The following is a 15,142-nucleotide window of genomic DNA, read 5'->3' as shown; positions in this document are numbered from 1 at the left end:
AATGAAACATTTTGAAAAAGACAGATGTATAAAGGAAGAGAAATGTAACACATCAACCGACTAAAAACCACAACGAGCTTCTAAACACATTTTAACTTATGCAGTCTGTAGACAAACCTCATGCGTTTCATTTTATTTATGAGTAAACACGCTCTCAAAGTAAAAAAATAAAGAAACATCTTCATCCTATTTTTAGTAAAACATTCCATTAGAGAACACATAAAAACATGCAAAACAACACCGTAAGCTACAAACGACATAACTCTCGTTCAATTCATTGTCTTTTTTCACTGCTTTTTCAACACTCATCATCAGAGAAATATATTTTCATCCTATTTTCAGTAAAACATTAGTACATTTCATTTGGGCGGTAGCAATAAAGAAATATAAAATGTAAAAAATGCACAACAACACCGCAAGCTTCTACTGAACCGAATAACTTGTAACAGTTATTATAAGTCTTACACTTGGAAATAGATGATCAAAAAGAACACGATGGCCTTATATATTTAAAAAGGCCAAAGAGAAAACCTTTCAGAAATACAAAAATGTACTGTAGGCTATAACACACCCATTTACATTCGTGCACGTCTTGATTTCGCCACCGAGCTGATACCTCAGAGCTTTAACCGAGTCCAGCTTTGCCTCCCATCTCGTATCGCTAAGGGGTTTCAATGTTATGTCAATGAACCGTTTCAGAATGTCCCAGCGTTTCACTGATGATGCAAATATAGTGTACAGTCTTTGGACAGTTCCGAAAACATTCAAACATGCTCTATTGGAAGAGGCAGGTAATTTCCATGCTAGGTAAGCGTCAATGTTAAGTTTTCATTTCTCTCCGTCATGTTGATGTGCAATATGTTGTTGTCATCCATTAAAGATTACTACAAATATAACTTCTTACTATTGTTTTATTTACCGTTTACGTCTCAATGCACTGGCATAACATCAGTGCACGAGGGAGCAGCGCCAGGTTCACCTGACACCTGAGTCCCGTCAATTAACACATGCGCACAATGAACTCTTACACATATTTGGGTATACAACAGTCTCATAATCTGACATAAAAGAAAAATAATAATAATAATAGTAAGCAACATAATAACATAAATGATGAGAACATAACTCAACACCCCCACTTGTTCTCATCATCTTAAGCCATGTATAATGACATCACAAATATTTAGTTCCCAAACAGAAAACATTTGAACTTTAGAATACACAATATGTTTTATTACCCATGGGCGTAAATTTCATTTAACAGTAGGGGGGGCAATAAATATAAAATTTATCATGAGCAATTTTTGAAGGGGGACACAAATAATACAGTCAAATTGTACTTATAAAGACACAGTGTCCCCACAGTGAAACACTTTGCTTTTATTATTGTAGCATGGAGACTGCGTCATTATGGTTATTTTAAGTTTAAGTTTTTGTCAGGTTCAATGACAAAGCAAAACAAGGAATTAAAAAAAGGTAAAATTTTATTTAAAATTAATTTAGACAATAAGAACAGAATAGAAACTGATTATAAAAATACAGTGGGGTCAGTTCGGATGTAGCACAGTAATCATTTAGTAAATGCACAGATAAACAATATGCTAATTGTGTGTTAATGTTAACATTATGCCAAGTCGTCCCAAATAAAACACTGCATGGGAAACGGCTTTGGTGTGTTCGTGTCAGTGCGCTATGCTACAAGCTATTGTAAACAAGCTAACGTTCACTAGATAAGTCATATTTTAATCACTAATATAGCAGATTCATGGAAAATTACATCACTAATCAGCATTTTTGCCGCAACTAATTTATGAATGAGTCTGCATCAACTACATTAAAGAGAATCGCTTTATTTAAAGTGAATAAAATCCCCTAGTTAATGGAGTTGAACATTAATTGAGCCGCAGACACACACCTGACTCGTGTGTGTAGAGAAGGTGAGATGAACGCACACCTGACTCGTGTGTGTAGAGTAGGTGAGATGAACACACACCTGACTCGTGTGTGTAGAGCAGGTGAGATGAACACACACCTGACTCGTGTGTGTAGAGCAGGTGAGATGAACACACACCTGACTCGTGAGTGTAGAGCAGGTGAGATGAACACAGACCTGACTCGTGTGTGTAGAGTAGGTGAGATGAACACAGACCTGACTCGTGTGTGTAGAGCAGGTGAGATGAACACACACCTGACTCGTGAGTGTAGAGAAGGTGAGATGAACACACACCTGACTCGTGAGTGTAGAGCAGGTGAGATGAACACACACCTGACTCGTGTGTGTAGAGTAGGTGAGATGAACACACACCTGACTCGTGTGTGTAGAGTAGGTGAGATGAACACACACCTGACTCGTGTGTGTAGAGTAGGTGAGATGAACACACACCTGACTCGTGTGTGTAGAGTAGGTGAGATGAACTGGGAAAGCAGGCAGTGGGTCAAACCACTGTGAGGAAGGGGGGGGGGGGGAACTCAACTGTTTCTAAATGCATTTTTGCAACTTGTATACTAACTTGTCTCCTATGCTAGATGTTTCTTCAAAACCTTCTGGTTGTTCTAAGTATATGTCTTCCTCTATTGGAGCATGCAGATATGCTGTTTTGACGTCCATCTGATGAACAAAAAAAATCATTCTGAGCGGCTATCTGCATTAATGCCTGTACAGAGGTGAGATTTGCTGTAGGAGCACATGTCTCATGGTAATCTATGCCTTCAGTTTGGTTGTATCCTTTTGCAACATACCTAGCCTTGAAGATTTTTCTTCTTTCTGCATTTTCTTTAAGGACCTATACCCATCTTCCCCCTATTGTCTTTCTGCCCTCTGGTAGAGTTGTCAATTTAAACGTGTCATTTTCTATAAGTGACTCCATCTCTTCCTTCATAGCATGTTCCCATCCGGTAGCATCAGGTGATATAAGGGCTTCTCTATAGGTTTGGGGAACTCCACACACTGCCCTGTTACAATAATCGACACTCACATTGGTTACATCGTCTTTAAAGTCTGTCATGTAATCTTGTAAAAACTTTGGGGCTCTCTTTTCTCTTTTTGAGTGATAATGTTTTTGACTAGCATTGTCTGTTGGACCTGTATTGTTTTTGTTGTTTTCTGTGTCTACTTTTTCCATAGTTCCATCATGTTCTGACACCTCTGTGTTGTCTTTATCTATACTCTCCATTTTTCCATCTAGGACCTGGTTCTCTGTGCTTTCCTCACTTTGTGGGGCATCGCCGCTGTTCTCACTATCCTGTGTCCTGTCTCTGTAGCTTTGGATTTCTAAGTAATCTTCATCGGTTTGTGTCTGTTGTTCAACACTGCTCTTCCTAATGAATTTCACCAATCTATGTTTTGACACATTTCCTGTCCGTGGATTGTATATCAGATAAGTTGGGCTATTTTTACTATACCCCACAAATATTCCCTTTTCACATCTAGGGTCTAATTTCTTTTGATTCTGTTTGTACGCATAGCATTCTGATCCAAAAACCCACATTTTAAAAAGGTCTGGCTTTCTTCCTGTCAACTTGAAAAGTGGAGTATTCTTAATTCTGTCATTACAGCATCTGTTTCGGATATGAGTAGCAGTTTGGACAGTATAAGGCCACAGAATCTTTGGTAATCCCTTCTCTATTAGTAGACACCTTCCTATTTCAAAGATGGTTCGCCATTGTCTCTCGGCTGTACCATTTCGATGAGGAGAGTACGGAGATGATGTATCATGTCTTATACCCTTTTCTCGTAAAAGTGACTGAAATGCATTGCCTGTGTATTCTGTACCATTGTCTGATCTTATGCATTTGACTCTACCGTATGGTGCACAGTCTGCAAGGAACTTCTCTGTCGCTAGAGTAGTGTCACTCTTGTTCTTAAGGAAGTAAACAGATATTACCCCTGAGAAATCATCTGTAAATGAAATTGCATACTTATATCCATCTTGAGAAATTGGTTTAATGGGACCTGCTAAGTCAGTGTGTACTAACTCTAGGGCCTCGCCAGCTTTTGTGTCAGTTTTCCTATTTCTGCTGTTGATGAACTTTCCCTCAGCACAAACGGTGCAGTCTAGTTTGGTATTACCTGTGATTTTCATACCCTCTACCACTTCAGGTAATTTCAACACATCACTAACATTACAATGTCCCATGATCTCATGCCATGTTTTAATATCACAAGTTAGATTCACTTTGTCCCTGGACATCATATCAGTAACTGATGTATCAACACAGTGTTTGTTGTCATTTACTGTTTTCAGATAGTACAGTCTCTCATGCTCTTCTATTCAGAACACAGCTCCATTCTTGCTTATCAGTTCATTCTGTCCTTCCTGGAAGATCACTTTGGTACTATCTGTTGTAGCAGCTTGAACGGAGATGATGCTCTGTGGATATGATGGTATGAACAAGGCCTTCTTTAGAGTGATTCTGATGCATTTTCCTTCCACATCCAGCAGTAACACCTCTGCGTCACTCGGCTTTAATGCCACGTTGTTCATCCTGGTCCCATCCGCCAGCTCCACGTAGTGTGACTTTGGGTCGAAACTCTCATCAAATCTTGTAAAATTGTTCTTCTCTGTTAAGATGTGGGATGTTGCTCCACAGTCTACCATTAGTCCATTTTTCGTAATTTTATCTGGAAGGAAAGTTTGACTGATTCTGAGAACAAATGTTGGTTCTTTCTCATGCTCCTCTTGTTTTTCTGCAGCCTGTTTTGCTTCGTCTTTGTGCCCGTCTTTTCCCTGACGACATGTCTCATCACTGTGTGTTGAACTTCTATGGTAGCTGCACCACAGGTACGCCTTTTTGGCGGCAATCACGTGCAACATGACCGCGGTTTCCAGTTCCATAGCAGGTTACGGATGCTATGTTTACTTTCAGCACATTTGGGTTTATCCTCAAACTTTTCTGTCTCTTCATAGCTTCTTAGTTTGATTTTGAACTGGGTGAAAGTCAATTCTTCACTACTCTGTGTAGTATGGATAGCGAAAGGTTTGTAGGAATCTGGCAGGCCTTTTAGGATCATAGATATTATCAGTCCATCACTTATTACTTCTTTTGCGTTTCTTAGGGAAGTCACCGCTTTCTCAGCTCGGATAATTTAGGTCATTTTCCTGAATTCTTTAGTTAGGTTATCAAATGACTGATCAGAAAACTTGCGTTTTCATGTATTTTAGTTCAAGAAGTGGGTGAAGAGCGATAGCAGGAGTGATCTGTGATAGAAGAGTATCTGTGAGAGTGAAAGGGAAAGTTTATAGGACTGTGGTGAGACCTGAGATGTTGTATGGTTTAGAGACAGTGGCATTGAGTAAAAGACAGGAGGTGGAGCTGGAGGTAGCAGAGCTGAAGATGTTAAGGTTTTCGTTTGGGAGTGAGGAGGATGGACAGGATTAGAAACAAATTTATTAGAGGGACAGCGCATGTAGGACGTTTTGGAGACAAGGTGAGGGAGGTGTGATTGAGATGGTTTGGACATGTGCAGAGGAGGGACATGGGGTATATCAGTAGGAGAATGCTGAGGATGGAGCCACCAGGAAGGAGGAAAAAAGGAAGATCAAGGAGGAGGTTCATGGATGTGGTAAAGGAAGACATGCAGGTAGTTGGTGTGACAGAGGCAGATGTAGAGGACAGGGGGGAATGGAGACGATCTCATTATTCCTCTCTGATACTGAGATTCAGATCAAATCACAACCAGCTCTGAATATTCAGTTTTACTAATTTCTCTTTTCTTTTGTTTATTCTGGTATTTTGAAGAGGTTGTTGTGTTGAACTTTGGTTTTGATTTGTATTTTAAGAAATGAAACTTCACAAATCAACTGTTTTTGGCTTTTCATTAACGTGTGTCTTTGAGCGTATGTTCAATACGAGTCAAATACTCAAGAACTGTTCAAATCAGCTACTTGAAGACTTTTCCTCAAGTCATATTGAAATTGGTGACTTTTCACTTTTAATGAAGGGAGTTTTGCAGGAAGGTATCTATACTTTTATGATGATATGATGAGTACAGACTCACACACAGTGGACAAAAAAGGCATAATAAAAGTCATAAGGTAGACTGTGTTCATTTACTGTTGTTTATAATGATTTTGTGTTGAACACTGTGTATGTTGGTGTTAAAGCAATAAGGATAAGACGTTCACGTGTACATTTCTGTATGTGTTTATTTAGCGCTTCTGGTGAAATTCTGGAGTTTACTCCGAAATGTCATCCTGTGTGATGGATTATGATCTTCATAAAACTCATCAGTAAAGCTTGACCATCACTCTGGAGGGGTCTGCTGCAGTGCCTGTTTGGAACCTTTCATTTTCCTCACATATTTAAGGAGATCTTCTTCTCTGATCTCTGTGGAAAAAAGCAGAAATATTTCCATACTATGATTTTATTCAATGCATTTCAGTTATATTTGTGAGAAGAAGAGCAGGAATAACACACACCTACTACACCTGGCATTGGTTCAGTCGGCTTTTAAAAGGAAAAAGAAAGAAAAATCATGTAACCAGGAACAGACGATAATGACCAGGACAAGCAATCAGTTGACGAACCAGATGCAGTGTCCATGCTGTTAAACCGTCTCTGTCTCTAAAACCTGCAAATGAGCAGCACATCTAACACTTGGTATCTTATCTACTGGCAGAACAATGTCCAGATTACAGCCAACCCCACCAGGTGATGAAATGTGAATGTGAAACACACAGTTTAAAGCAGGGGGTCACCAACGTGGTGCCCGCAGGCACCAGGTCGCCCGCAAGGACCACATGAGTCGCCCGCGAGCCTTTTTTAAAAATAGCTGTTGTGAGAAATCATTAACATGATCAGTGTCTTCACATAGATCAGGGGTGTCAAACTACAAATACGGCCCGACGTACAATTATATCCGGGACGTGAGATGATTTTATATAGATCTATTATTATTGTTATTAATGTCCTGGCTGTAATAATTCAGGGCTTCAGCTGCCTTACTGAACGCTAGACTACCTGTGAACATTCCAGCGTCAATCAAGTCGGGCGTCTGTTGATGTATTTAACCCTATTGTACAGTTATTGTGAAACAGCGCCTCACAGTGGTGAAGAGAAAAGTTGATTCTGAAAACAGCCTTTTAAAACCGATGGGATTCTGAGTAGATGTTTACTGACACTGGCGGTAAACACGTGTGTCTTATTTGTGGAGCGAATGTGGCTGTAATTAAAGAATTGAATCTAAGACGGAACTACGAGACAAAACATCAGGAGAAGATGAAAAACCTGAATGCAGAGCAGAAGATACAGAAAGTAGAAGAGTTGAAGAACAATCTGACATTTCAGTAGACGTTTTTCACCAGAGCAAAATCACAACGTGAAGCTGGTGTGAAAACAGAGGAGAAATCAGACTCACATCAGCCGGTTATTTACTGAGGGAGAGTTTCCTGAAGAGCTGCATGATGAAGCTGTGAGACGTCTGGTGTTTCACAGGAGATATTTTTATGGAGAGCAAAATATTTTAAGTGATTTAAAGTTTAATTTATTTTTTCTGGAATAATATTCCTGACTGTTTTTATTCATTTTTATGTTAAAAAAACATTGTTTTAGTGTGTTCAATAAATGTTTATCCTGTTCTGCCCGTGATCTAAAGTGTGCTTTGAGTTTTGTCCCCTGTGCAATTGAGTTTGACCCCCTGATCTAGATAAATATCATTAATTATTAATAATAACATATAATTAAAGGTAAATTGAGCAAATTTGTTATTTCAGAAGTGTGTATTAAACTGGTAGCCCTTCACATTAGTCGTTACTCAAGAAGTAGCTCTCGGTGTCAAAAAAGGTTGGTGACCCCTGATCTAGACGATATTGATTTAGATGGTTTTGACGATGCACATGATTGCCTTAAACACATTGAACAAGAGACCTCTTGTAGGACCGATCTTTTAGATACGGCCCTGGATTCTGCTTCTATGTAGATGGATCGTGTTCCTTCTGATGATGTGTATTTTTGTGGATATGCGGTTGTAAGATTACCTGATGAAATAGTTGCAGCTAAATCATTACCATACACATCTGCACAAGCTGTAGAGTTGGTGGCACTTACAAGAGCATGTCAGCTGTCTGAAGGTAAAGTAGTGACTACATACACTGATTCTAAGTATGTTAAGGTGTCGTACATGACTTTGTCAAAACATTGAGGCAAAGACACTTTAATAAAGCTGATGGAAAGTCTATTATATATTCTAATCTCATTGGTGAAGTGCTGTTCAACTCACATCTTTCTGGCCACAGTCCCCACCAGCTTGTTCATCAGGGACAAACTCACTAATAAAGAACATACTCACTTTTAATCACCACATTATCTGTGTAAAGCTGCTTTGGGACGATGTTCATTGTTAAAATACAGATAAACATGAATTAAATATGACTTGAGGAAAAGTCTTCAAGTATCTGATTTGAACAGTTCTTGAGTATTTGACTCGTATTGAACATACGCTCAAAGACACACGTTAATGAAAAGCCAAAAACAGTTGATTTGTGAAGTTTCATTTCTTAAAATACAAATCAAAACCAAAGTTCAACACAACAACCTCTTCAAAATACCAGAATGAACAAAAGAAAAGAGAAATTACAGTAGTAAAGCAATCTTTCAAATAACAAATAGAATTACAGGATTAAATGACAAAGTAGAAGAACCGTTAGAATTCAATGGACAAATAAAATGAAAGTATATAATATTTGATAAAGTAAAACCAAATATTCAGAGCTGGTTGTGATTTGATGTGAATCTCAGTCTCAGAGAGGAATAATATCTTTATTCAATTTATTCAAGCTCTTTTTTGGTCTTTTTTGGTTAGTTAAATGTTTGTTGTTATGATCAGTGAAGCGTTTGACCGATTTTTCTATGTTTTAATGTCCACCTACAGGAAACATGCCGAGACTGTCCCTGTGCATGTGAGGGGGGGAGGGGGTGGGGAGTGTAGTCCTCACTTCTCTACGTCACAGTGGTTTCAGGTCAGAAGTGGGCGGAGCTTATACTGTCTATATACAAAATCTTGCATTTCTTGCTGAAAAACCAAGAGATAGTCTGAGACAGTGTGATAGTCTGACAAGTAGTCTGATATTCATATTTTTCCCCATTCTAACGTCATATTAAGGTGAGGTTCCATACTGACTAACCTGTTTTGATCTTCCAGCTATAGTATCTTGTCCCTCATTTTGGCGTGTTCCCCCGATTACATCAAAAGTCATCTTTCTGTGTCATCAATTAAAATCGTCATTTCCTGTTTTCTCTGTTTCAACAGGAAAATGACTTGTTCTTTAGTAGTGTAAAAGTGTTTTTGGGTGTAATTGTGTGTGATAGCTCAAGAGGGCGCTGTGTTCATTTTATGGGTGTGTTATAGTTTTATGGGGGGAGTGGTGGCTCCAGCGGTTAAGGCGCTGGGTTGCAGATCGGAAGGTCTGGGGTTCAAGCCCCGGTATCGCCAAGCTGCCACTCTTGGGCCCTTGAGCAAGGCCCTTAACCCTCTATGCTCCGGGGGTCCCTTACGAGGGAAATATCAAGGTCCGTGACGTCGGAGTGACGTGGGGCCGCCTTCCCGTGGGCTCACCACCTGCAGGAGGGACCGTAAGGGACGGTGCTGTGAGGATTGGGCAGCAGTCGAAGGCGGGGGTCTGCTTAGACTGCTGCCCCCGCGACCCAAATTACGGATAAGCGGGAGAAAATGAATGAATGAATGAATGAATGAATGAATGTTATAGTTTTCTTTTTTCCCTCGGGACTTGCCGTAGCAAGAGAACCCAGCCATTTAGGGGGGCACAAGCCAGTGCACTCTTCGTGCCGGTCCCAAGCCCGGGTAAATGGGGAGGGTTGCGTTAGGAAGGGCATCCAGCGTAAAACATGTGCCAAATCAAATATGCGGATCACAAATGAGAATTTCATACCGGATTGGTCGAGGCCCGGGTTAACAACGACCGCCACAGGTATCGTTAGCCGACAGGGTACCGGTGGAAATTGGGCTACTGTTGGCCGAAGGAGGAGAAGGAGAGGAGGAAGGTGTCTACAGAGACGGAAGGAAAAGGAGCAGTGTAGGAGAGTAGAGGTTCGGGTTGGTACTTTAAATGTTGGTACTATGACGGGTAAAGGGAGAGAGATAGCTGATATGATGGAGAGGAGAAAGGTAGATATGCTGTGTGTTCAGGAGACCAAGTGGAAAGGGAGTAAGGCCAGGAACATTGGAGGTGGGTTTAAACTGTTTTATCATGGTGTGGATGGGAAGAGAAATGGTGTAGGGGTGATTCTGAAGGAAGAGTACAGTAAGAGTGTAGTGGAGGTGAAGAGAGTTTCTGATAGGGTGATGATCGTGAAGGTGGAGGTTAAAGGGATGATGATAAATGTCATCAGTGCCTATGCTCCACAAGTTGGCTGTGAGATGGAGGAGAAGGAAAGATTCTGGAGTGAATTAGATGAAGTGGTAGATGGTGTACCTAGGAAAGAACGATTGGTGATTGGGGCAGACTTTAATGGGCATGTAGGTGAAGGGAACAGAGGTGATGAGGAGGTGATGGGTAGGTATGGTTTTAAGGAGAGGAATGTGGAAGGGCAGATGGTGGTAGATTTTGCTAAAAGGATGGAAATGGCAGTGGTGAACACGTATTTTAAGAAGAAGGAGGATCATAGGGTGACGTATAAGAGTGGAGGAAGGTGCACACAGGTGGATTATGTTCTGTGTAGGAGATGCAACCTGAAGGAGATTGGAGACTGTAAGGTGTTGGCGGGGGACAGTGTAGCTAGACAGCATCGGATGGTGGTCTGTAGGATAGTTTTGGAGGCGAAGAAGAAGAGGAGGAAAGTAAGGATTGAAAGAAGAATAAGATGGTGGAAACTGAAGGAGGAAGAGTGTAGTGTGAGGTTCAGGGAAGAGGTCAGACAGGGGCTTGGTGGTGGTGAAGAGGTGCCGGATGATTGGGCAACTACTGCAGGAGTGATGAGGGAGGCAGCTAGAAAAGTACTTGGTGTGACATCTGGAAATAGAAAGCAAGACAAGGAGACGTGGTGGTGGAATGAGGAAGTGCAGGAGAGCATTAGGGGAAAGAGGTTGGCAAAACAGAAGTGGGATCGACAGAGTGATGAGAAAAGTAGGCAGGAGTACAAGGAGATGCGGCAGCAGGTAAAAAGGGATGTGGCGAAAGCCAAGGAAAAGGCATACAAGGAGCTGTATAAGAGGTTGGACACTAAGGAAGGAGAAATGGATTTATACCGATTGGCCAGGCAGAGAGACCGAGCTGGGAAGGATGTACTGCAAGTTAGAGCAATAAAGGATGGAGAGGGAAATGTGTTGACTAATGAGGAGAGTGTGTTGAGAAGATGGAGGGAGTATTTTGAGCAGCTGATGAATGAGGAAAATCAGAGAGAGAGAAGGTTGGAGGATGTGGAGTTGGTGAAGCAGGATGTAGATAGGATTAGTAAGGAGGAAGTGAGAGCAGCGATTAAGAGGATGAAGAATGGAAAGTCGGTTGGACCAGATGACATACCGGTAGAAGCGTGGAGATGTTTAGGAGAGATGGCAGTGGAGTTTTTAACCAGATTGTTTAACAGGATTCTGGAAGGGGAGAGGATGCCTGAGGAATGGAGAAGGAGTGTGCTGGTACCGATCTTTAAGCATAAGGGAGATGTGCAGACCTGCAGTAACTACAGGGAAATTAAGTTGATCAGTCACACCATGAAGTTATGGGAAAGAGTAGTGGAAGCCAGGCTGAGAGAAGAGGTGACCATTGTAAACAACAGTATGGTTTCATGCCGAGGAAGAGCACCACAGATGCATTATTTGCTTTGAGGATGTTGATGGAGAAGTATAGAGAAGGACAGAAGGAGCTGCATTGTGTATTTGTGGATTTAGAGAAAGCGTACGACAGGGTGCCGAGAGAGGAGTTGTGGTATTGTATGAGGAAGTCAGGTGTGTCAGAGAAGTATGTGAGGGTGGTGCAGGACATGTATGAGGACAGTGTGACGGCAGTGAAGTGTGCAGTAGGTACGACAGACTGATTCGGGGTGAAGGTTGGACTGCATCAAGGATCGGCCCTGAGCCCTTTCCTGTTTGCAGTGGTGATGGACAGGTTGACGGACGAGGTCAGACAGGAGTCTCCCTGGACTATGATGTTTGCAGATGATATTGTGATTTGTGGTGAGAGTAGAGAGCAGGTTGAGAAGAGCCTGGAGAGGTGGAGATATGCGCTTGAGAGAAGGGGAATGAAAGTCAGTAGGAGTAAGACAGAGTACATGTGTGTGAATGAGAGGGAGGGCAGTGGAGTGATGCGGTTGCAGGGAGAAGAGGTGGAGAAGGTGGAGGAGTTCAGGTACCTGGGGTCAACAGTGCAAAGTAATGGAGAGTGTGTTAGAGAAGTAAAGAAAATAGTGCAGGCAGGGTGGAGTGGGTGGAGAAGAGTGACAGGAGTGATTTGTGATAGTAGGGTATCTGCAAGAATGAAAGGGAAAGTTTATAGGACTGTGGTGAGACCTGCGATGTTGTATGGATTAGAGACAGTGGCATTGAGTAAAAGACAGGAGGTGGAGCTGGAGGTAGCAGAGCTGAAGATGTTAAGGTTTTCGTTTGGGAGTGAGGAGGATGGACAGGATTAGAAACAAATTTATTAGAGGGACGCGCATGTAGGACGTTTTGAAGACAAGGTGAGGGAGGTGAGATTGAGATGGTTTGGACATGTGCAGAGAAGGGACATGAATTATATTTGTAGAAAAATGCTGAAGATGGAGCCACCAGGTAGGAGGAAAAGAGGAAGGCCAAGGAGGAGGTTCATGGATGTGGTGAGGGAAGACATGCAGGTAGTTGGTGTGAAAGAGGCAGATGTAGAGGACAGGGTGGTATGGAGACGGATGATCCGCTGTGGCGACCCCTAATGGGAGCAGCCGAAAGAAGAAGAAGAAGACTTGCCGTAGCAAGAGAGAGATTTATTATCGCACCTGCGCACAGTGATGCTGTTCATAACATGAAGTACAATCAAAAGTCGGACTGTTTGTTTTCGGTATCCTGCTTCCGTTTCTATTATTTTCTTAGAGAAAAGTATTTAGGGGAACTTCCCCCTTTTCACAACGCTCCGTTACATTGGTTTGGTTCTGGAGTTTTACAAAAATGAAAATACAGACCTTTTTTATTTTCTCTTTCTGAAATGACCAGAAGGTTTACTGACCTCTATGCTTCCATAGATTTGTTTCTCAATAATAATATTAATAATAATAATAATAATAATAATAATAATAATAATAATAATAATAATAATAATAATTCACATTCACCTTGAGACACACATTTTACCCGGTTCACACACACCACACCTTGTGTTTCTCACGCTGAGAAGTGAGGAAGATGTTGTATGAATGGATGAGACGCAGACAGACAGAGAGAAGTTTCTATGTCGAGGTCATCGCTGTCTCGAGCGCTATAGAGTTAAATGCCGCCTAGCAGCCAATCAGAAATCCGGATTTGTTGTTTCCGGGTAAATTCTGTGATCCCGCTGCGAGCACGTTCGTTACTAGGCAACATGGAAGCTGAAAGAGATGATTTGTTGATGATTTCATTTTAAAATCTACAGTATTCATACTCTTTCCAGCCATGTTTAGAATCGAAAGCAGACATGTGGCCATTAAGGTGTGACAGATGTGATCAGACTTATAAAAAGTAAAAGGCATCAGAACAAAGACACTTCCTTCAGTCACCAAGTAACATTACACAGCTTTAGGCTTCAGCTTCTGTTATTGGAATAACATTCTTAATCATTCTTATTAAAGTTCTTAACATTGTAGGTTATATTAATAATAATAATAATAAAAACACTTATGTTGCATGGAATCCTTATGAATTAGTGCTTGAATGAAGCATTTCTGTTGCAGACATGGAGAGCTGTGGTGTTGTACATGTACATCGAGCTCTGCTCTTCAGTTCACTCATTGGGGGACAAATTTCTTTGATATTTTTTGATACATTTGAATATTTGAAATATATTAAACAATTGATTTTAATTGAATGAATTTGTCTGCATTTGATCCGATTCACAAGTTGCTATCATTTCTATTTGTGCTGGTCGATTCTGAACAATAGGTCAAATTGAAAGCAAAAACTTGAGAGAATCGGGCGGTGCCGAGGGGCCGCTGCTGCAAATAAACTTTAGAGCTCTGTGTATATAGTGTGTGTGTGTGTGTGTGTGTGTGTGTGTGTGTGTGTGTGTGTGTGTGTGTGTGTGTGTGTGTGTGTGTGTGTGTGTGTGTGTGATTTCATTGTTCTGCCAGTAGATGAGATACCAAGTGTTAGATGTGCTGCTCATTTGCAGGTTTTAGAGACAGAGACAGTGTAACAGCATGGACACTGCATCTGGTTCGTCAACTGAGACTGGAAACACAGTGTGGGTCGCGTTCGTGGACGACTTTCCAAATACCGGGTCGACAAAGGACGTAGTGGAGTTTGGGTTGGCTCTGAGAGACGGGAATACAAGAGAAGGAGAAAGCCATTAAAATCTATGTGGAAAATCTGAATAATAAGATATACAATAATAATTTGCCGTTGAGTAATATTTATGAATCATATGTCCAAAAACTGACTGATGAAGCAATTTATGGTTTTAAACGTTCTCAAGCTATCGTCTGGGTATATAACCAAGACCCCTGCAGTCTCTAATGTTAATGTTGTCCTCTATTATGAGACTCATAGAACCGGAAATGGATTATTTTCACACAACTGTATGGTTTATCATGTGTCCTTCTTTATATAATGTGTAAATATAATGTAAATATCGGGTATAATTATTGCTTGTCCTGGTCATTATTGTCTGTTTCTGGTAACATGATTTTTCTTTCTTTTTCCTTTTAAAAGCCGACTGAACCAATTCCAGGTGTAGTAGGTGTGTGTTATTCCTGCTCTTCTTCTCAAAATATAACTGAAATGCATTAAATAAAATCATAGTATGGAAATATTTCTGCTTTTTTCCACAGAGATCAGAGAAGAAGATCTCGATGAATATGTGAGGAAAATGAAAGGTTCCAAACAGGCACTGCAGCAGACCCCTTCAGAGTGATGGTCAAGCTTTACTGATGAGTTTTATGTAGATCATAATCCATTACACAGGATGACATTTCAGTGTAAACTCCAGAAATTCAACAGAAGCGCTAAATAAACACATACAGAAATGTA

This window comes from Silurus aristotelis, assembly GCF_946808225.1.
Source record: "Silurus aristotelis genome assembly, chromosome: 3".
NCBI lineage: Eukaryota > Metazoa > Chordata > Actinopteri > Siluriformes > Siluridae > Silurus > Silurus aristotelis.
The sequence above is the reverse complement of the archived record's forward strand: the minus strand, read 5'-3'. Positions refer to the sequence as shown.